The sequence below is a fragment of the Scyliorhinus canicula genome, chromosome 3 (genome assembly GCF_902713615.1).
Source record: "Scyliorhinus canicula chromosome 3, sScyCan1.1, whole genome shotgun sequence".
NCBI classification, from domain to species: Eukaryota; Metazoa; Chordata; class Chondrichthyes; order Carcharhiniformes; family Scyliorhinidae; genus Scyliorhinus; species Scyliorhinus canicula.
In genome coordinates, this window is record NC_052148.1 from 229,907,803 (window position 1) to 229,931,413 (window position 23,611).

General features: G+C 47.5%; 1 protein-coding gene across 5 annotated transcripts in view; it reads left to right on the forward strand.

Moving 5' to 3' along the window:
- Positions 1-661: 661 nt before the first annotated feature.
- LOC119963358 (adenosine deaminase domain-containing protein 1-like) overlaps positions 662-23,611 on the forward strand; it is a 141,273-nt gene continuing 118,323 nt past the window's right edge. For 2 of the 5 annotated variants that reach the window (XM_038792383.1, XM_038792386.1), the window contains exon 1: positions 1,471-1,569. The gene's annotated coding sequence lies outside the window, so the exon portion shown is untranslated. The other 3 variants (XM_038792384.1, XM_038792387.1, XM_038792385.1) reach the window with 3 other exon arrangements.

Below are 23,611 nucleotides of genomic sequence, written 5' to 3' on the forward strand. Positions count from 1 at the left end.
GTTTGACGCAAGATTCTCCGTCACACCGGGAACTTCGCTCCCTGTGGTGCAGAATCCACCATTTCATGTTTAACATGGCATCAAATCGAGGACCTAGCAACTTTAGGCATTGCAGAAGAAATGGTTCCAGGATGAATATTAATGGTTATTTTGTAGAATATCCGGGTACTACACCAATTACTGTCAGCGAGTTATACTGCTGTTGATTTTGAGAATCTATTTTTTATAAATATTACTATTAATTACCAGTTAATAGTTAATATTAGTTCATAAATGCCAGCATTTTTTATTTGATTTGAGTCAGGCTTGCTGGCCTCTGTTGTTTCCTGTTTTCTCTCTCCCTTTCTTGAGTACATAGAACAGTACAGCACAGAACAGGCCCTTCGGCCCTCAATGTTGTGCCGAGCCATGATCACCCTACTCAAACCCATGTATCCACCCTATACCCGTAACCCAACAACCCCCCCCCCCTTAACCTTACTTTTATTAGCACACTACGGGCAATTTAGCATGGCCAATCCACCTAACCCGCACATCTTTGGACTGTGGGAGGAAACCGGAGCACCCGGAGGAAACCCACGCACACAGGGGGAGGACGTGCAGACTCCACACAGACAGTGACCCAGCCAGGAATCAAACCTGGGACCCTGGAGCTGTGAAGCATTTATGCTAACCACCATGCTACCCTGCTGCCCCCAAGCGGCATTATATTTCCTAACTTCCGTTCTGTCTGGACCTCTCGGAAATTTTGTAAGACCTTCGCCAGCACATTCATCCGCCATCCCTGTAACCTTCTCTTGGGACTCTCGGGTGTAGCCTATCAGGTCCCAGGAATCTATTAGATTTTAGTCCCTTACATTGCTCCAGTACTTGTTTTCTACAGATTATTTGAATTTCCTTACCCTTATTAAAACCCATGTTACCTTTATTTCTGGTATGCAGCTTGTATTTATTGCCCATCCCTAATTGCTTTTATGGGGCATTTTTAAGAGTCAACTACATTGTTGTGGATCTGGAGTCACATGTAGGCCAGACTTCCTGGCAGATTTCCTTCCCTAAAAGGGCTTTAGTAACGGATTTTTACCAAGGTCAAGACTTTTTGTTCTAGATTTTAAACAAAAATCAAAATTTGCCATCAGCCCTGGTGGGATTCAAAACCAGGTCCCCAGAGCATTACACTGGGTCTCTGGATTACCAGTCCAGTGATCATACCACTACCTCCCTCGCCCAGAGGGTCCGGCTCCCTGTGTCAGCTGTGTTGCTCCGACAATCGACCGGCCGCGACGGCCGCCATGTGCTTCGCTGCGGCCCAGCTTGAAATATCACGTGCCCACACAAGCTTCCCGCTCTGGGGTGTGACCGCGCAAGCGCAGTGCCACCTCGAGCCGCTGACCTTGTTTTTTTCGGGATAACGGCCGTTTGTAACGGCGAGCGCGCGAGAGCAACGGCCGAGTGAGTAAGTGACTAACTAACTAATAACAACTTTCTAGAAATAATGATAGTAAATGCAGCTGGCTATGTGAGTGCGGCGTGTGCACTCTGAGCAGAGTAGCTTCGGTCAAATGTCAGGTAACACTCGCCTTTGATGCAACACCTCTGAAAACTTTACAATGTTTCGTGGGTGTACTATCATAGTGTAGTCCAGTCTTATGTCAGTAATTATGGTTTTGTATTCATGTATGCATTTTCCACTGAGAGGCAGGCATGTTGTATGTTGGTGCCAGAGAATCGGCTATACTAGAAAGATACGACCATTTAATGTCACCTTTAGAAGCTGTTATAATGTATATTGCACACCAGATTTCCTTTTCAGGAATGCTTACTCTCCGTGTAAAAAAAACTGTGACGTTTGGTGCATTTTATGGGAATGCGGAGTACACTTAATATACAGATATTTTATAATGTAGTACTTTGTGTTGAGGAAAATCACTGCACAATTAAAGCATATTGAATGCGCTATGGCCAATTAGAAAGTCATCCATCAGATCCTACCCCTTTCCCACAGACTTCTTTGTACTGCTTTTTTTAAATAACCCGTGCCTTAACCAATAAATCTTCCATGGTTTTCTGAAAATCCATGTGTACCTTGATACACTTGCTCTCAACACTAAGGTCTCCTCAAGAATTTCAGTCTGGAATGACCTAACCTGTCTTTCTCCATTTTGCCAATTCCATGTTATAAATTTGATTGAGATGATTTGAAAATAACTGGTTTATAATTTCCGGTACTTGGATTTAACCAACTATAGGATTTAACCAGTGGTAGTATATCATCTAGTTAATGAAAGGCAATGATGAGTAATTGTATCTTTGAACATTGCTTTAACATTGGTATTGTAGCCACTTAATTTCTACATTTTATTTACCAGGTGTATGTAAGAGTAAAAGTTCATAACTTGTTTTCTTCTGTAACTGTTTGGACCATCGCTAAGCCCACCATTTAGTTGGATTTATTAGAAGCATTTAACAATCACCCCCTTCCAGATTGTGTTTGGTGCTTGCATCTCAGTTGAGAAGATGACTTTGTTTTGTTGTTCATGTGTTTAGTAGATGGTAAGAATCTAGTGCAATCTACAGAATTAATGATTGATATGTATATTCACCATTACAGCTATTTACCCAGCTATCTACAGACTTGCAAAGGTCAGTTGAGATGTGGGTGACCATTTTATGATCCATTCACAGCGGACCTAAATTTCCAGCCTAACATCCAATGGTTCCTGTAATCATTCCAGAGTTTTCACTGAACTATTCAGAAAATATTTCCACTTAACTGATTAAACCTGGTGAACAGGTCCTAAATTTCCATTTGTTAATTTGAACTATTGGCACAGGACAGTTTGTCTTCAAGTAACATTCTGTATTTACTTTTTCTATCTCTTAAATCATGTTTTTAAAGTTGAAAACCACAGTTTACCCCAATCTTTGTTCGGAATTCTGATCACAGACCGGAAGAAATAGTCTTAAGACTCTTCTCTGCCCTTCCAGAACTTGAACCTATGTGTATTGGTGACTACTGGCCTGACCAAAGCACTATGGAGTTTAAGCATAACATTGACCAACTTGTGAAGTGTTTTTGTTTAAATTGCTCTTTAGCAATAATTGACTACAAAACACTAAATTTCACAATTCCATTCTTATAGTGACAATCATAGAGTTCGCTGCTTTTCAAAAAAAAATGAGCAGGAGCTACCCTTTCCGAATCTGTTGCAGCAATTCACTAGCTTATTGTACAGTTTGTACCTAATAATTAATTTCATATTTGACCAAGTATTGATGTGAAACTAATAGATTGTTATTGAATCCATCAGAATAACTATCAGTGTCTCATCCTATCGATTTTCCTTATTTAGAAGAAGTGTTATGCTTCCCTTAAGAATTATTGTTAGGGTGGTACTGTGGATAGCACTGCAGTCGCACAGCGCCGAGGATCCGGGTTCGATCTCGGCACCGGGTCATTCTCCATTGGAGTTTGCACATTCTTCCCGTGCTTGCGTGGGTCTCGCCCCCACAACCCAAAGATATGCATGGTAGAAGGATTGGCCATGCTAAATTGCCCCTTAATTGGAAATGAATTGGGCACTAATTATGTTGGATCTCAACAAGATTTGTTTGGTTCTAATCGGATTATTTCTGTTTAGGTCTGACATGTTATTCCTAGTGATTCCTTGGAAAAAATATATTAACAATGGTCAATTTTAACTTCATTATCTTAAAGAATCACTACCTCTTCCAATATTTTAACAATAAGGTGGCATAAAAAATACTAGGCAAGCACAAATTCAGCAAACAATCATAGATAGAAATTTAATTCATTGTGTTCGAGGGAAAAAATATGACCAATGCACAGAGAACTCGTGCAATACAATTTTTTTAAAACTTGGAATACCCAATTCATTTTTTCCAATTAAGGGGCAATTTAGTGTGGCCAATCCATGCACATCTTTTGGGTTGTGGGAGCGAAACCCACGCAAAGACGGGGAGAATGTGCAAACACCACACGGACAGTGACCCAGAGCCGGATCAAACCTGGGATCCCGGCGCCTTGAGGCAGCAGGGCTAACCCACTGTGCCACCATGCTGCCCCTTGCAATACAAATATGAAGATTTATACAGAAGTAAATAAGTTAAATTTTGAGATCAACGTTTAGGCAAAAGTTCAATTTTACATTAATATTTTTGAGGGGTTAACGTGCACTTGAGTTGGACCCACATAGCATGAAACAAAGAAAGAAGAATCTTGAGCGAAATCCTAAAAGACCCCTGCTCCATCATTTAAAAAATACAAAATTATAGGCTTACTCTCGCCTGTTGGGAATCGTTATGTTCCTCATCTGTTGTATGATCAGATTCCACCATCAGTTTTCATAGAATAAAGTAAAAATGAACAGATTCTAGTTGAAATGAGGAACACACAAACTGATAGTAATTATTACGATCCCAAACTAGAGCCCAACAGTGGCTAGGATACTGTACTGAAACCCCTATATTTTAGACTGTGCAGAAAGAATGATTTGCTCCAGGGGTGATTACATGAATAACTAGGGATTTGGTATTTTAAAACAAAACTTTAATATGACTACAATATTAAACTCTTTAACTTCACACCCAAAAGAACAGCTTGTAATTACCCCTTAAACAGTACTACTCAATTTCCCATTAAACAACAAACATACAGCTCTCAATTTTAATATTTGTTTTACAGAACAGATTTTTGGCTCCTGTTAGAACCTCTTCAGACTCTGGATGGATGTGTTAAAATAGCTGCTTCAACTGGATTGTTCCAGCCTCCTTGTCTTCAGACAAGGTTGCTCTGCATAAAATATTCCTTTTTTTTAAACCTATCCTACTGGGAACAAAATCTGCCTTTACTTGTGGACTCTGTGGTAGCCAGATCTTCAAAAGCTTTCTCAAAATGTCTCTCTCCCTTGGCTTCACCCTGCACTGACCTCACCTCCCCAAGCTGAAAAACAAATTAACTTGCCAGCAACTGAAAGTACATCAATTCCCCAGGCACTGCCCCCAGTCGAACCACAGTGCATTATCCCAGACTGAAAAACACATCCCTCTATCAATTTCACCTCCTGGCTGCTACATAATAATCTTTATAGTCACTAGTAAGCTCCCAGGTCCTGCCCAACATAATTATTTTTTTAAAGTTGATGAACAGCTGCCACCTCCGGGCGAACCCTAACATTGACCCTCTCAAGGCGAACTTGATTTTCTCCAGGCAGAGAAAGCTAGCTATGTCAGTTAGCCAGGTCTCTGACTTTGGGGGCTTTGAGCCCCTCCAAGCTAATAATATGCGTCTCCGGACTACCAGAGAAGCAAAGGCCAGAACGTCTGCCTCTTTCTCCTCCTGGATTTCCGGGTCTTCCGACACACCAAAAATCGCCACCTCTGGACTCGGTGCCACCCTTGTTTTTAACCCCTTGGGCGTGGCATTCGCAAACCCCTGCCAGAATCCCCTAAGCTTCGGGCATGCCCAGAACATATGGACATGGTTCGCTGGTCCTCCCACACACCTTGCGCACTTGTCTTCTACCCCAAAGAACCTGCTCATCTGGGCCACTGTCATGTGAGCCCAGTGAACAACCTTAAATTGTATTTGGCTGAGCCTGGCACATGATGTTTACGCGTTGACTCCGCTCAACCCGTCCGCCCAGAGACCGTCCTCTATCTCTCCTCTTAACTTCTCTTCCCATTTGTGTTTCAGCTCCTCGGTCTGCATTTCCTCTGACCCCATGATGTCCGAAACCCTCGCTTCTCCCACCCACAATTGTAGAAACTACCCTGTCCTTTTCCCCCCTTGGTGGTCGGAGCGACACGGTTGAGACCTGCCTGAGTATGAATTCCCGCGCCTGCAGATACCGAAATTAATTCCCTCCCGTCAGTTCAAATTTCTCCTCCAGTTTCCTTGATAATACTAACTTTTTGCAGTCCAGAGGTAATCAGCAGTCGAACACCAAATAACTTAAAAGAGACTTTTATTTACCGCAGCGCTGCAGCACAAGTGTAACTGAGTTACAGCAAGTGAAAAAGCAAATTTCTCTCAGTTACAGTTGACTATATATTCTTACAAAACCCATCAAGCCTTTCAATCATTAGTCATACAATCAGCTCATTACGTCCCTCCTCTATGGAATTATTTTCTTCCCATCATTAGTAATACAGTTAGTTTCATAGCATGGTAATTCTTTATCAAAAGTCCTGAGGAGTGACTTTTCCCCGGGCTGTGTTTCTTTCCCACCAGATTCTCACAGACAGTCAAGGTCGTGATAATGTCGAACAAAACTAATTGAGTGTTTTAGTCCCTTTCTGATCTTTTGGACTTCACTTAATTAGATTTTTTTTTTTCTCCTTGAGACATTCCGGGACAGTCATTAGCCGTAATTGTTGGCAGTTTTGTGATGTCCTTGCCAGTTAGCACAATCTGTACTACCGCTATCTTTTCCCGCTTTATTGCTATGCTTGAAGGAGTCCGAGCCCAATTCCTTTAAACTAGCCTGTCTTCCAAATGGTGTGAAGGTTTAATTTATGTCATTTGTGCTTCTAACTTTATTTGTCTTATCTTTACTTCTGTGTATCGCACCATTTTTCTCTGTTCCACAGAAATCTCACCCATCTTTGATCATTGTTTTTTTTACCGAGTATTTTGCTCTTTAAAAAACCAAAAAAACAAATTTAAAACTGACTCTTTTACTCATTTGGCCTTGATACCAGATTTGTTGGATGTTACCTCACCGTCTGTCCGCCTTGCCGAGTGACTCTAATTTCTGGCGGTCAAAGACTTGACTACTCACCTTGTCCACCGGCTCGAGCGGCGTCCAGCTCAGCAACATCCTTCCAGACTTACACTAAATGTTAGGGGTGAAAATATTCACACGAAGGCCTGAGTATCAGTAACAAAGCAGTTTATTATGTCAGAATTCTAGGAGATAAGATCTGGGATTCCGCAGTCCCTGACAGCACCTTATCCCACTTAAGCTTAAACTCACATGGATTGATATACAGATTCAAGGCGGATAGCCTAATGACTTATTTCTTTTCCCATATGCGCATTCCTTTTTTTTTTTAAAGACCTTGGTTGTTTTTTGGGTTTTTTAAAAATAATTTTTATTGGAATTTTTTACAGAAGATATAAAAATATAACAACAAGTATAGCAACAAGCAGTAATATGCAACTAACAGCCCATAACACCCACAATTCCCCCATACCGTAGCATCACATGTTTCACCCCCCCCCCCCCAAACAAGAGAACTTAACCATAAAGGAAAATTAAATAAATCAAATTTAAATAAAATAAGCAAACATAATCAACGTCCCCCCACCCCGGGTTGCTGCTGTCCCAGTACCCTATCGTTGAGCCAGAAAGTCGAGGAAAGGTTGCCACCGTTTAAAGAACCCTTGCACCGATTCTCTCAGGGCGAATTTAACCTCAAGCTTAATGAAGCCCGCCATGTCATTGATCCAGGTCTCCACGCTTGGGGGCCTCGCGTCCTTCCACTGTAGCAAAATCCTTCGCCGGGCTACTAGGGATGCAAAGGCCAGCACACCGGCCTCTTTCGCCTCCTGCACTCCCGGCTCTACCCCAACCCCAAAGATCGCGAGTCCCCATCCTGGCTTGACCCTGGATCCCACCACCCTTGACACATTCCTCGCCACCCCCTTCCAGAACTCCTGCAATGCCGGGTATGCCCAGAACATATGGGCATGGTTCGCTGGACTCCCCGAGCACCTGACACACCTATCTTCACCCCCAAAGAACCTACTCATCCTCGTCCCAGTCATGTGGGCCCTATGCAGCACCTTGAATTGGATGAGGCTAAGCCGCGCACACGAGGAGGAAGAATTTACCCTCTCCAGGGCATCAACCCATGTCCCGTCTTCGATCTGTTCCCCCAGTTCCTCCTCCCACTTCGTTTTCAGCTCCTCTACTGACGCCTCTTCCACCTCCTGCATAAGCTTGTAGATATCGGATATCTTCCCCTCCCCGACCCAGACCCCCAAGAGCACCCTGTCATTCACCCCCCTCGCAGGGAGCGCAGGGAATCCCTCCACCTGCCGTCTAGCAAATGCCTTTACCTGCAGATATCTAAACATGTTTCCCGGCGGGAGCCCAAATTTCTCCTCCAACTCCCCCAGGCTCGCAAACCTTCCGTCGATAAACAGGTCCCTCAGCTGTCTAATGCCCGCTCTATACCATCCCCGAAATCCCCCATCCATGTTCCCCGGGACGAACCTATGGTTCCCCCTTAACGGAGCCTCCATCGAGCCCCCCACTTCTCCCCTATGTCGCCTCCACTGCCCCCAAATCTTGAGGGTAGCCGCCACCACCGGACTTGTGGTATACCTCGTGGGAGGGAGTGGCCACGGCGCCGTTACCAGGGCCCCCAGGCTTGTATCCCCACAGGACGCTCGCTCCATCCGTTTCCATGCTGCCCCCTCCCCCTCCATCACCCACTTACGCACCATCGACACGTTGGCCGCCCAGTAGTACCCCGAGAGGTTGGGCAACGCCAGCCCACCCCCATCTCTACTCCGCTCCAAGAAGACCCTCTTCACCCTCGGGGTGCCATGCGCCCAAACAAATCCCATGATGCTGCTGGTCACCCTTTTAAAAAAGGCCCTAGGGATAAAGATGGGCAAGCACTGGAAGAGGAACAAGAACCTCGGGAGAACCGTCATTTTGACGGATTGCACTCTGCTCGCCAGCGATAGCGGCACCATGTCCCACCTTTTAAATTCCTCCTCCATCTGTTCCACTAGTCTGGTGAAGTTAAGCTTATGAAGAGCCCCCCAACTCCTGGCCACCTGCACCCCCAGGTACCTGAAACTCTTCACTGCCCTCCTGAAGGGGAGCCTCCCAATTCCCTCCTCCTGATCTCCCGGGTGCACTACAAATACCTCGCTCTTTCCTAAGTTCAGCTTATAGCCCGAGAAGCCCCCAAATTCCGCTAACAGCTCCATCACCCCCGGAATTCCCCCCTCTGGGTCCGCCACATATAACAGCAGGTCGTCCGCATACAGCGATACCCGGTGCTCCTCCCCACCCCGCACCAGACCCCTCCACATCCCTGACTCCCTCAACGCCATGGCCAGCGGTTCAATCGCCAGTGCAAAGAGCAGGGGGGACAGGGGACACCCCTGCCTGGTCCCACGATAAAGCCTAAAATACTCCGATCTCCTTCCATTTGTGACTACACTCGCCATCGGCGCCGCGTAAAGCAGCCTCACCCATTTGATGAATCCCTCCCCAAATCCAAACCTCTCCAGCACCTCCCACAGGTACCCCCACTCAACTCTATCAAACGCTTTCTCTGCGTCCAGCGCCACCACTATCTCCGCCTCCCCCTGCACTGCCGGCATCATGATTACATTTAGCAGTCTCCGCACATTCGTGTTGAGCTGCCGCCCCTTGACAAATCCTGTCTGATCTTCATGAATTACCTCTGGCACACAATCCTCTATCCTGGTAGCCAGGATCTTCGCCAGCAACTTAGCGTCTACGTTAAGGAGCGAGATAGGCCTATATGATCCGCACTGCAAGGGGTCCTTATCCCGTTTTAGGATCAAAGAGATCAGTGCCCGCGACATCGTCGGGGGCAAAGCCCCCCCCTCCCACGCCTCATTGAAAGTTCGCACCAGCAGGGGACCCACCAGGTCCACATATTTTTGTAAAATTCTGCCGGGAACCCGTCCGGCCCCGGGGCCTTACCTGACTGCATTTGCCCGATCCCCCTGACTAGCTCCTCCAACTCTATCGGCGCCCCCAGCCCCTCTACCAGCCTCTCTTGAACCCTTGGGAAACATAGCCTGTTCATGAAGCTCTCCATCCCCTCTCTCCCCCTCGGAGGTTCCGACCGGTACAATCCCTCGTAGAAGTCCCTAAAGACCCCGTTTACTTCTGTCCCCTTCTGCACTACATTTCCACCCCCATCCTTCACTCCCCCAATTTCCCTAGCCGCATCTCGCCTACGGAGCTGATGCGCCAACATCCTGCTCGCCTTCTCTCCATACTCATATACCGCGCCCTGCGCCCTCCTCCACTGTGTCTCCGCCTTTCTGGTGGTCAACAAGTCAAAATTGGCCTGCAACCTGTGCCGTTCTCCCAGCAACCCTTCCTCCGGTGCCTCCGCATATCTCCTGTCCACCTCCAGAAGCTCACCCACCAGCCTCTCCCTCTCCTTCCTCTCCCTCCTTTCCCTGTGGGCCCGGATGGAGATCAGCTCCCCCCGGATCACTGCTTTCAGAGCCTCCCAGACCATCCCCACCTGGACCTCCCCCGTATCGTTGGTATCCAGATACCCCTCAATGCTTCTTCGAACCCTCTTACACACCTCCTCCTCCGCCAGCATCCCCACATCCAGGCGCCAGAGCGGGCGCTGGTCCCGTGCCTCCCCCATCTCCAGATCAACCCAGTGCGGGGCATGGTCCGAAATCGCTATGGCCGAATACTCGGCATCCTGCACCCTCGGGATCAATCCCCTGCTCAGGACAAAAAAGTCTATCCGGGAATAAACCCTATGGACGTGAGAGAAAAGGGAATACTCCCGTGCTCTCGGTCTCCCAAACCTCCAGGGATCCGCCCCTCCCATCTGGTCCATGTATCCCCTCAGCACTTTGGCCGCCGCCGGTCTCCTACCCGTCCTTGAACTGGACCGGTCCAGTGTGGGATCCAGCACACATCCAAATGTCCCCCCATGATCAGGCCCCCTGCCTCCAGGTCCGGGATGCGGCCCAACAATCGCCTCATGAAGCCAGCATCATCCCAATTCGGGGCATATACGTTCACCAGCACCACCACCTCTCCCTGCAGCCTACCCCTCACCATGAGTCCCACTGTCCCTGGCTCCTTCACGTGCAAGAAGTGTGTTCAGTTGCAGCTCTTGTTAGACCGCTTGACGGCTCTGGAGCTGCGGATGGACTCACTTTGGAGCATCCGCGATGCTGAGGAGGTCGTGGATAGCACGTTTAGCGAGTTGGTCACACCGCAGGTGAAGGTTACTGAGGGAGATAGAAAATGGGTGACCAAAAGAAAGAGCAAGAGTAGGAAGGCAGGGCAGGTGTCCCCTGCGGTCATCTCCCTGCAAAACAGATATACCGTTTTGGATACTGTTGAGGGAGATGGCTCACCAGGGGAAGGCAGCAGCATCCAGGTTCATGGCACCGTGGCTGGCTCTGCTGCGCAGCAGGGCAGGAAGAAAAATGGCAGGGCTATAGTGATAGGGGACTCGATCGTAAGGGGAATAGACAGGCGGTTCTGTGGATGCAATCGAGACTCCAGGATGGTATGTTGCCTTCCTGGTGCAAGGGTCAAGGATGTCTCGGAGCGGCTGCAGGACATTCTTGGGGGGTAGGGTGAACAGCCAGCTGTTGTGGTGCACATAGGCACCAACGATATAGGTAAAAAAACGGGATGAGGTCCGACAAGCGGAATTCAGGGAGTTAGGAGTTAAACTAAAAAGTAGGACCTCAAAGGTAGTAATCTCAGGATTGCTACCAGTGCCACGAGCTAGTCAGAGTAGGAATGTCAGGATAGATAGGATGAATGCGTGGCTCGAGAGATGGTGCAAGAGGGAGGGATTCAAATTCCTGGGGCATTGGGACCGGTTCTGGGGGAAGTGGGACCAGTACAAACCGGACGGTCTGCACTTGGGCAGGACTGGATCCGATGTCCTAGGGGGGGTGTTTTCTAGAGCTGTTGGGGAGGGTTTAAACTAATGTGGCAGGGGGATGGGAACCAATGCAGGAAGTTGGAAGGTAGTAAAACAGGGACAGAAACAAAAGGAAGTAAGGGGAAAAGTGCAAGGCAGAGAAGACATAGTCAGAAATCCATAAGGGTGACAGTACAAGGTACAGTGACTGAGGGGAGCACAGTGAATAGGCCCAGTAATAACAAAAGGAATAAAACTGGAGATGTTAAGATTCAAAACAGAGGTAAAAAAACCAACATAAGTGTACTTTACCTGAATGCTCGTAGTATTCGGAATAAAGTAAATGAGTTGGTGGCACAAATCAACGTAAATGATTATGATTTAGTGGCCATTACTGAAACATGGTTAAAGGATGGTCACAACTGGGAGTTAAATATCCGAGGGTATCAAACTATTCGGAAGGACAGAGTGGATGGTAAGGGAGGTGGTGTTGCTCTGTTATTTAAGGATGACATCCGGGCAATAGTAAGGGATGACATTGGTGCTATGGAGGATAAGGTTGAATCCATTTGGGTGGAAATCAGGAATAGTAAGGCGAAAAAGTCACTGATAGGAGTAGTCTATCGGCCACCAAATAGTAACGAGATGGTGGGGCAGGCAATAAACAAAGAAATAACTGATGCATGTAGAAATGGTACAGCAGTTATCATGGGGGATTTTAATCTGCATGTCGATTGGTTTAACCAGGTCGGTCAAGGCAACCGTGAGGAGGAGTTTATAGAATGTATCCGCGATAGTTTCCTAGAACAGTATGTAATGGAACCTACGAGGGAACAAGCGGTCCTAGATCTTGTCCTGTGTAATGAGACAGGATTGATTCATGATCTCATAGTTAGGGATCCTCTCGGAAGGAGCGATCACAATATGGTGGAATTTAAAATACAGATGGAGGGTGAGAAAGTAAAATCAAATACTAGCGTTTTGTGTTTAAACAAAGGAGATTACAAGGGGCTGAGAGAAGAACTAGCCAAGGTAGACTGGGAGCTAAGACTTTATGGTGGAACAGTTGAGGAACAGTGGAGAACCTTCCAAGCGATTTTTCACAGTGCTCAGCAAAGGTTTATACCAACAAAAAGGAAGGACGGAAGAAAGAGGGAAAATCGACCGTGGATATCTAAGGAAATAAGGGAGAGTATCAAATTGAAGGAAAAAGCATATAAAGTGGCAAAGATTGCTGGGAGATTAGAGGACTGGGAAATCTTTAGGGGACAACAGAAAGCTACTAAAAAAGCTATAAAGAAGAGTAAGATAGAGTATGAGAGTAAACTTGCTCAGAATATAAAAACAGACAGTAAATGTTTTTACAAATATATAAGACAAAAAAGAGTGGCTAGGGTAAATATTGGTCCTTTAGAGGATGAGAAGGGAGTTTTAATAATGGGAAATGAGGAAATGGCTGAGGAACTGAACAGGTTTTTTGGGTCGGTCTTCACAGTGGAAGACACAAATAACATGCCAGCGACTGATAGAAATGAGGCTATGACAGGTGAGGACCTTGAGAGGATTGTTATCACTAAGGAGGGAGTGATGGGCAAGCTAATGGGGCTAAAGGTAGACAAGTCTCCTGGCCCTGATGGAATGCATCCCAGAGTGCTAAAAGAGATGGCTAGGGAAATTGCAGATGCACTAGTGATAATTTACCGAAATTCACTAGACTCTGGGGTGGACCCGGTGGATTGGAAATTAGCAAACGTGACGCCACTGTTTAAAAAAGGAGGTAGGCAGAAAGCAGGAAATTATAGGCCAGTGAGCTTAACTTCGGTAATAGGGAAGATGCTGGAATCTATCATCAAGGAAGAAATTGCGAGGCATCTGGATAGAAATTGTCCCATTGGGCAGACGCAGCATGAGTTCGTAAAAGGCAGGTCATGCCTAACTAATTTAGTGGACTTTTTTGAGGACATTACCAGTGCAGTAGATAACGGGGAGCCGATGGATGTGGTATATCTGGATTTCCAGAAAGCCTTTGACAAGGTGCCACACAAAAGGTTGCTGCATAAGATAAAGATGCATGGCATTAAGGGTAAAGTAGTGGCATGGATAGAGGATTGGTTAATTAATAGAAAGCAAAGAGTTGGGATAAATGGGTGTTTCTCTGGTTGGCAATCAGTAGCTAGTGGTGTCCCTCAGGGATCCGTGTTGGGCCCACAATTGTTCACAATTTACATTGATGATTTGGAGTTGGGGACCAAGGGCAATGTGTCCAAGTTTGCAGATGACACTAAGATGAGTGGTAAAGCGAAAAGTGCAGAGGATACTGGAAGTCTGCAGAGGGATTTGGATAGGTTAAGTGAATGGGCTAGGGTTTGGCAGATGGAATATAATGTTGACAAATGTGAGGTTATCCATTTTGGTAGGAATAACAGCAAACGGGATTATTATTTAAACGATAAAATATTAAAGCATGCCGCTGTTCAGAGAGACTTGGGTGTGCTAGTGCATGAGTCACAGAAGGTTGGTTTACAAGTGCAACAGGTGATTAAGAAGGCAAATGGAATTTTGTCCTTCATTGCTAGAGGGATGGAGTTTAAGACTAGGGAGGTTATGTTGCAATTGTATAAGGTGTTAGTGCGGCCACACCTGGAGTATTGTGTTCAGTTTTGGTCTCCTTGAGAAAGGACGTACTGGCGCTGGAGGGTGTGCAGAGGAGATTCACTAGGTTAATCCCAGAGCTGAAGGGGTTGGATTATGAGGAGAGGTTGAGTAGACTGGGACTGTACTCGTTGGAATTTAGAAGGATGAGGGGGGATCTTATAGAAACATTTAAAATTATGAAGGGAATAGATAGGATAGATGCGGGCAGGTTGTTTCCACTGGCGGGTGACAGCAGAACTAGGGGACATAGCCTCAAAATAAGGGGAAGTAGATTTAGGACTGAGTTTAGGAGGAACTTCTTCACCCAAAGGGTTGTGAATCTATGGAATTCCTTGCCCAGTGAAGCAGTTGAGGCTCCTTCATTACATGTTTTTAAGGTAAAGATAGATAGTTTTTTGAAGAATAAAGGGATTAAGGGTTATGGTGTTCGGCCGGAAAGTGGAGCTGAGTCCACAAAAGATCAGCCATGATCTAATTGAATGGCGGAGCAGGCTCGAGGGGCCAGATGGCCTACTCCTGCTCCTAGTTCTTATGTTCTTATGATGTATCTGCCCTCCTTGTCCGACACCACCTCAGCCGCCTCAAACGCCACCCTCTTCCCCACTAGAATCGCCACCCCCCGGTTCTTCGCATCCAATCCTGAATGATAAACCTGCCCCACCCACCCCTTCCTCAGACGGACCTGGTCCGCCACCTTCAGGTGGGTCTCCTGGAGCATAGCCACGTCCGCCTTCAACCCCCTTAAATGGGAGAACACCCTGGTTCTCTTACCCGGCCCGTTCAGCCCCCTCACGTTCCAGGTAATCAGCCGGATCAGAGGGCAACCCGCCCCCCTCCCCCGCCGACTAGCCATAGCTTGGCAGATGTTCGCCCCAGGCCAGCACACCCCGCTCGACCCGTTCCCCATGGCGATATCGCTTCTGCTCTTCCCCATCAGCTCCTTCCTATTCGTTCCAGCAGCAACCCGGTATCCCCCCCCCCCCCCCCCCCCCCCCCAGGCTAGGATCCCTCCTAGCCGCGACGCACCCTCCATGGTACTTCCGTGAGTCAGCTGACTTCTGCTGACCCCGGCAGCTCCCGCCAAAACCTATCCCCTCCCGGCTTGGGGTCATCCCCCTCTTGCCACACCTCCTTGGCATTGCTGCAGCGCGGGAAAAAAGACCCATAGAGGCCCCGCCCCCACCGCAAGCTCCACCCCCTGCCCCGCAGCGCGGGAAACCAGAGGAAAGCCCGCGCTTTCACACTGCCACACCCCACCCTTCTTTTTTTTTAAATTTTAGATTAGCCAATTATTTTTTCCAATTAAGGGGCAATTTTAGCGTGGCCAATCCACCTACTCTGCACATTTTTGGGTTGTGGGGGCGAAACCCACGCAGACACTGGGAGAACGTGCAAACTCCACACGGACAGTGACCCAGAGCCGGGATCGAACCTGGGACCTCAGCGCCGTGAGGCGGTTGTGCTAACCACTAGGCCACCGTGCTGCCCTCACCCTTCTGACGCAGCTCCTCAAAATCCAGTTTCCCCTCAATCCCCAGCCCCGTACAGAAGAGAACATATAGAACACAAACCCCCAACACTCCCAACCTAACCCACAATCATGCCCAACAAACAAACCCACCCGTAACCAGAGCAAACAGAGAACCAGCATACATAACACATATGTCGAAGTTGAAACAGTTGGAACAAAACAGCCACAGTGGAAACAACTGCGGCCAAAGTATGTCCCCAGGCCCTAGTTCGAGTCCAGCTTCTCCGCCTGTACAAAGGCCCACGCCTCCTCCGGGGACTCGAAGTAATGGTGCCGGTCCTTGTATGTCACCCACAGGCGCGCAGGCTGCAGCATTCCAAACCTGACCTGCTTAGCATGAAGCACCGCCTTCGTCCGGTTGAACCCGGCCCGCCGCTTAGCCACCTCCGCACTCCAGTCCTGGTAGATCCTCACTACCGAATTCTCCCATTTACTGCTCCTCTCTTTCTTGGCCCAGCGCAGCACACCCTCCCGGTCACTGAATCGGTGGAACCGCACCAGCACCGCTCTCGGGGGCTCACCTGCCTTGGGCCTCCTGGCCATCACTCTGTGCGCTCCCTCGAGCTCCAGGGGCAAATGGAAGGACCCCGCTCCCATCAACGAGCTCAACATCGTGGTCACATACGTCGGGTGATCCGACCCCTCCGCCAGGCCCAGGATCCTCAGATTCTTTCGCCTTGTGCGAACGTCCAGCTCCTCCGAGCGGTCCTGCCACTTTTTATGAAGTGCCTCGTGCAACTCCACTTTCCCAACGAGGACCATGGCCTCCTCCCCTCTTTCAACGGCCTGCCGCTGCAACTCCCGAATAGACTCCTCCTGTGCCGCCTGGGTCCCAAGCAGCTTGGCCTTAGTTGCATTCATGGAGTCCAGCAGCTCAGCCTTCAGCTCAGCAAAACAACGTAGGAGCGAGGCCTGTTGCTCCTGCGCCCACTTCCACCAGTCCTCGGGTGTTGCGCCGGCTGCCATTTTTTTTGGGGCGTTACTGCAGCCTTTTTCACCATATAGTGTGGGGCAAGTTCTTCCAGGCACCTTCCCCCACCGGGATACGTAGCAACAGCACTGTTTGGGGCCCTCAAAACGGCCCAAAAGTCCTTAAATAGCAGGAGCGCCGGCCGCCATTTTGTTTTTTTCTCCCGTTTTTTGGGGGGGCGTTACTGCAGTCTTTTTCACCATATAATGTGGGGCAAGTTCTTCCAGGCACCTTCCCCCACCAGGATGCGTAGAAACAGCGCCGTTTGGGGCCCTCAAAATGGCCCAAAAGTCCCTAAATAGCAGGAGTGCCGGCCGCCATTTTGTTTTTCTTCCCCCGTTTTTTTGGGGGAGTTACTGCAGCCTTTTTCTTCTTCCCACTCCGGGTGAGCACCATATAGTGTGGGACAAGTTCTTCCAGGCACCTTCCCCCACCGGGATGCGTAGAAACAGCGCCGTTTGGGGCCCTCGAAACGGCCCAAAAGTCCCTAAATAGCGGGAGCTGCCGAACGTGCAGCTTAGCTCCGCATAGCCGCAACCGGAAGTCGACCTTGGTTGTTTTAACTATTAATTTTATACCCAATTTTATTGCATTAGTTTCCCCCCGGTGGCCATTTTTCTTCTCCTAAATTTTCATGAAATTCTCCTGACAATTGTCTCAGTTTCTTGGAATATTCCAGATATTGTTCACACAAGGTTTGAAGCGCGCTTCCACTATCAGAGGTTGTATCTATTGGCAGTTAATGATCCTTGCGATTATCGTTCATTTGGCGAAATGGTCCTGGACCACCTATTCAATTATGAATTTAAACAGAGTTATCCTACCCTATTGGCCGATTTAGGCAGGCTCACTCGTGCCTGCAAGCCTATCTAACTACAAGGTTATGACGTCCTTGTTATGTTGTTACCTTAGGGTTGATCGCGCACCCTTTTAAAGCCTCTTATCACAGGGGCACTTTTAGACAAAGGCAAGGATCATGATGATGCCGAAACCTCTTGTAGGGGCCACACTCCCTTATCTGATGCCAGATGGTCCTTCTGATTACAATTTTAATAGCGATCCTAGATCACTAATCCAATTTTGAATTTATTACAGGGTTATTCTGCCCTGATTTCCAATTGATTAAGGAGATTACGTGTGTGATGTTTTATGTCAGGGTCCGCACGCTTTTTACCCTGTTTGTGTTGTCAAGCAGACTTATCCGCATCTGCAGGAGATTATAATTTAAATCACCGAGTTATCGCGCTCCATACAAACCAATCAACAGCTTGAAGGTGACACCGTAAAGATTCTATGTCACCCGCCTTATAAAGTTAACGGGAACCTTTTATCGTGAATGTTATAGGTAATAACAAGGACCATGTTGCATCGATGTCTCTTTACATTCTTTAACTAAATCTTAGGGACTCTAACCCAGCTCTTTTGAGGAATTCTATCCTCAGGGACTCCAACCCAACTTTTAGAATTTCTGGGGTTCGCTGGACTGACCTGAATCTCGTAGGGACGTCTCCAGCAGCAGGCAGTAGGACAAGCTCGTGACCGGGACAGCGAAGGTGAAAAACCAAAGTGAAAAAATACTCACAATTGGGGGCCCTATTTTCCCCTATGCATCCGGAGGCGATCTGCTGCTTACACTGTCTGCTTCTGTCGACGCACTAGAGATGCCCGCATTCTCCACCAAATGATGATATAAAATTTTGCAGTCCAGATGTAATCATCAGTCGAACACCAGATAACTTAAAAGAACCGTTTATTTACCGCGGGGCTGTAGCACAGCTGTGACTCAGAGTTACAGCAAGTGAAAATGCCAATTTCTCTCAGTTACAGTTGACTATATATTCTTACAAAATCCATCACACCTTTCAATCATTAGTGATACAATTAGCCCATTACGCCTCTCCTTAACTAATTATTTTCTTCCCATGATTAGTAATACAGTTAGTTTCATAGCATAGTAATTGTTTATCAAAAAGTCCTAAGGAGTGAATCTTCCCCCGGCTGTGTTTCGTTCCCACCACAGATTCTCACAGACTGTCAAGGTCGTGACAACGCGTTCTCACAGGAACAATTCACTTCACAAAGCTGGTAAATAAACCTTGACATTCCATTACCCATCGAGCTCTGATTTAACTTGACCAAACTTCATTCCATTTCCCATCATGCTCTGATTCTAACTTGAGCCAAACCCTCAGTATGAAGAGACAAAAGTCCTATTCCCTTTTCACCAACACACCTTTATTTCTCCCAACAGACTCTGTACAAGACTCTACACATCACTAGAATCAGAGGCCACCTGAAGCCCCTTTACATATCAGTGTCAATCATTGAACACTTAACATAAATGAGACAATCATTGAACACTTAACATAAATGAGACAACTAATTGCAATGTCTCTTAACCCATTACTTGACGGGAGGGGGGGGAAGGGATCAATACTGGGAGAGGTTTTTTCGAGAGGAAGTGCAGGAGAGGATTCTGGGGGAGGGGGTTTGATGTTAATAATGGGTAGAGGCGGATCAGGCTTATGGGGCAGGGTCCAGTGATATAATGATGGTGGATAAGAAGGGGGGGGGGGTGAGGGTGAGAGGCCCCCCCCAGTTAGGATAGTCAAGTGGAACATGAGGGGATTAGGAAGTCCAGCCAAGAGATCACGGGTGCTTGTGCATCATAAAAGTTTGAAGGCCTATGCAGCAATGTTGCAGGAGACTCACTTGAAGGTGAAGGACCAAACTTAAAAAGGGTTGGATTAGTCAGGTGTTTCACTCTAGATTTGACGGACGGGCTCTAGGGGTAACGGTAATGGTAAGCAAAAGAGTACAGTTCCAGATGGAGAAGGTGGTTGCAGATCAGGGGGGTAGAAATGTTATTGTGACAGGGGCGCTGGAGGGGAGGCTAGTGGCGCTGGTAAGTACATATAGTCCCAATTGGGACGATGTGAGATTTACGAAGGTGTGTGGGTCCATCCCCGACTTGGACACAGACAAACTGATAGTGGGGGGGGGGACTGGAACTTGGTTCAGGAGCCAAGATTGGACAGGTCACGGCCACTCTCGCTAATTGTGCTCACTATGTGACTTTGTTCCCATTTAGTTAAATCGCGCCCTAACTGTTCCAGAGTATGGCTCTGGTATAAATCCGTAGGCACTGAGGAATGCTGCCTTTGTCTGATTATGCCAGACCGAGTTCTCAGCAAGCAGCATGGAATAAATCTCACGGATCTTTCCTATTAGCAGACATGGCATGAGGAGTGTCCAGAATTCCATCATATCACTATTGAACACGGATGTGAAAGTATTGGCTAAGTTGTTGGTGGGGAGGATGGAGGACTGTGTCCCCGGGGTGGTTGCAGAAGATCAAACCGGCTTTGTGAAGGGCAGGCAGCTTGTGAGTATTATAAGACAGCTGTTGAATGTGGTGATGAATCCGTCGGAAGCTCTGGTACCGGAGGTGGTGGTGTCCATGGACCCTGAGAAGGCATTTGATCGGGTGGTACTTGTTCGAAGTTTGGGTTTCGGCCGAGATATGTGGCATAGGTGCGGTTGCTGTATGTGACAGCAAGGGCGAGGGTGAGTCCGAATAATATGAGCTCACGCAGCTTTGACTTTCACAGGGGTACGAGGCAAGCGTGCCCACTGTCGCCGTTGCTGTTTGCGCTGGCCATGGAGCCGTTGCCGATGGCTCTCAGGGGGTCGGTGGAATGGCGGGGAATTATGAGGAGGCAGAGGGAGCATCGAATGTTGCTCTATGTCGATGACCTCTTGCTGTATGTTTCATCCGTTGGGAGAGTATGGGAAGGATTATGGGCCTACTGGGGAGGTTTGGAAGGTTCTCGGGGTAGAACATAGAACATAGAACGATACAGTGCAGTACAGGCCCTTCGGCCCTCGATGTTGCACCGACATGGAAAAAACTAAAGGCCATCTAACCTACACTATGCCCTTATCATCCATATGCTTATCCAATAAATTTTTAAATGCCCTCAATGTTGGCGAGTTCACTACTGTTGCAGGTAGGGCATTCCACGGCCTCACCACTCTTTGCGTAAAAAACCCACCTCTGACCTCTGTCCTATATCTATTACCCCTCAATTTAAGGCTATGTCCCCTCGTGCTAGCCACCTCCATCCGCGGGAGAAGGCTCTCGCTGTCCACCCTATCTAACCCTCTGATCATTTTGTATGCCTCTATTAAGTCACCTCTTAACCTTCTTCTCTCTAACGAAAACAACCTCAAGTCCATCAGCCTTTCCTCATAAGATTTTCCCTCCATACCAGGCAACATCCTGGTAAATCTCCTCTGCACCCGTTCCAAAGCTTCCACGTCCTTCCTATAATGAGGCGACCAGAACTGTACGCAATACTCCAAATGCGGCCGTACTAGAGTTTTGTACAACTGCAACATGACCTCATGGCTCCGGAACTCAATCCCTCTACCAATAAAGGCCAACACACCATAGGCCTTCTTCACAACCCTATCAACCTGGGTGGCAACTTTCAGGGATCTATGTACATGGACACCGAGATCCCTCTGCTCATCCACACTACCAAGAATTTTACCATTAGCCAAATATTCCGCATTTCTGTTATTCTTTCCAAAGTGAATCACCTCACACTTCTCCACATTAAACTCCATTTGCCACCTCTCAGCCCAGCTCTGCAGCCTATCTATGTCCCTCTGTAACCTGCAACATCCTTCCGCACTGTCTACAACTCCACCGACTTTAGTGTCGTCTGCAAATTTACTCACCCATCCTTCTGCGCCCTCCTCTAGGTCATTTATAAAAATGACAAACAGCAACGGCCCCAGAACAGATCCTTGTGGTACGCCACTCGTAACTGAACTCCATTCTGAACATTTCCCATCAACTACCACTCTCTGTCTTCTTTCAATTAGCCAATTTCTGATCCACATCTCTAAATCACCCTCAATCCCCAGCCTCCGTATTTTCTGCAATAGACGACCGTGGGGAACCTTATCAAACGCTTTACTGAAATCCATATACACCACATCAACTGCTCTACCCTCGTCTACCTGTTCAGTCACCTTCTCAAAGAACTCGATAAGGTTTGTGAGGCATGACCTACCCTTCACAAAACCATGCTGACTGTCCCTAATCATATTATTCCTATCTAGATGATTATAAATCGTATCTTTTATAATCCTCTCCAAGACTTTACCCACCACAGACGTTAGGCTCACCGGCCTATAGTTACCGGGGTTATCTCTACTCCCCTTCTTGAACAAAGGGACCACATTTGCTATCCTCCAGTCCTCTGGCACTATTCCTGTAGCCAATGATGACCTAAAAATCAAAGCCAAAGGCTCAGCAATTTCTTCCCTGGCTTCCCAGAGAATCCTAGGATAAATCCCATCCGGCCCCGGGGACTTATCTATTTTCACCTTGTCCAGAATTGCCAACACTTCTTCCCTACGCACCTCAATGCCATCTATTCTAATAGCCTGGGTCTCAGCATTCTCCTCCACAATATTATCTTTTTCTTGAGTGAATACTGACGAAAAGTATTCATTTAGTATCTCGCTTATCTCCTCAGCCTCCACACACAACTTCCCACCACTGTCCTTGACTGGCCCTACTCTTACCCTAGTCATTCTTTTATTCCTGACATACCTATAGAAAGCTTTTGGGTTTTCCTTGATCCTACCTGCCAAAGACTTCTCATGTCCCCTCCTTGCTCGTCTCAGCTCTCTCTTTAGATCCTTCCTCGCTTCCTTGTAAATATCAAGCGCCCCAACTGAAACTTCACGCCTCATCTTTACATAGGCCTCCTTCTTCCTCTTAACAAGAGATTCCACTTCTTTGGTAAACCACGGTTCCCTCGCTCGACCCCTTCCTCCCTGCCTGACTGGTACGTACTTATCAAGAACATGCAATAGCTGTTCCTTGAACAAACTCCACATATCCAGTGTGCCCAACCCTTGCAGCCTACTTCTCCAACCAACACATCCTAAGTCATGTCTAATGGCATCATAATTGCCCTTCCCCCAGCTATAACTCTTGCCCTGCGGGGTATACTTATCCCTTTCCATCACTAACGTAAAGGTCACCGAATTGTGGTCACTGTTTCCAAAGTGCTCACCTACCTCCAGATCTAACACCTGGCCTGGTTCATTACCCAAAACCAAATCCAATGTGGCCTCGCCTCTTGTTGGCCTGTCAACATATTGTGTCAGGAAACCCTCCTGCACACATTGTACAAAGAATGACCCATCTAACGTACTCGAACTATATCTTTTCCAGTCAATATTTGGAAAGTTAAAGTCTCCCATAACAACTACCCTGTTACTTTCGCTCTTTTCCAGAATCATCTTCGCCATCCTTTCCTCTACATCCCTAGAACTATTAGGTGGCCTATAGAAAACTCCCAACAGGGTGACCTCTCCTTTCCTGTTTCTAACCTCAGCCCATACTACCTCAGAAGAAGAGTCCCCATCTAGCATCCTTTCCGCCACCGTAATACTGTCCTTGACTAGCAGCGCCACACCTCCCCCTCTTTTGCCCCCTTCTCTGAACTTACTAAAACACCTAAACCCCGGAACCTGCAACAACCATTCCTGTCCCTGCTCTATCCATGTCTCTGAAATGGCCACAACATCGAAGTCCCAGGTACCAACCCATGCTGCCAGTTCCCCTACCTTATTTCGTATACTCCTGGCATTGAAGTAGACACACTTCAAACCACCTACCTGAACACTGGCACCCTCCTGCGAAGTCAAATCTGTGCTCCTGACCTCTATACTCTCAATCTCCCGTACCCTAAAACTACAATCCAGGTTCC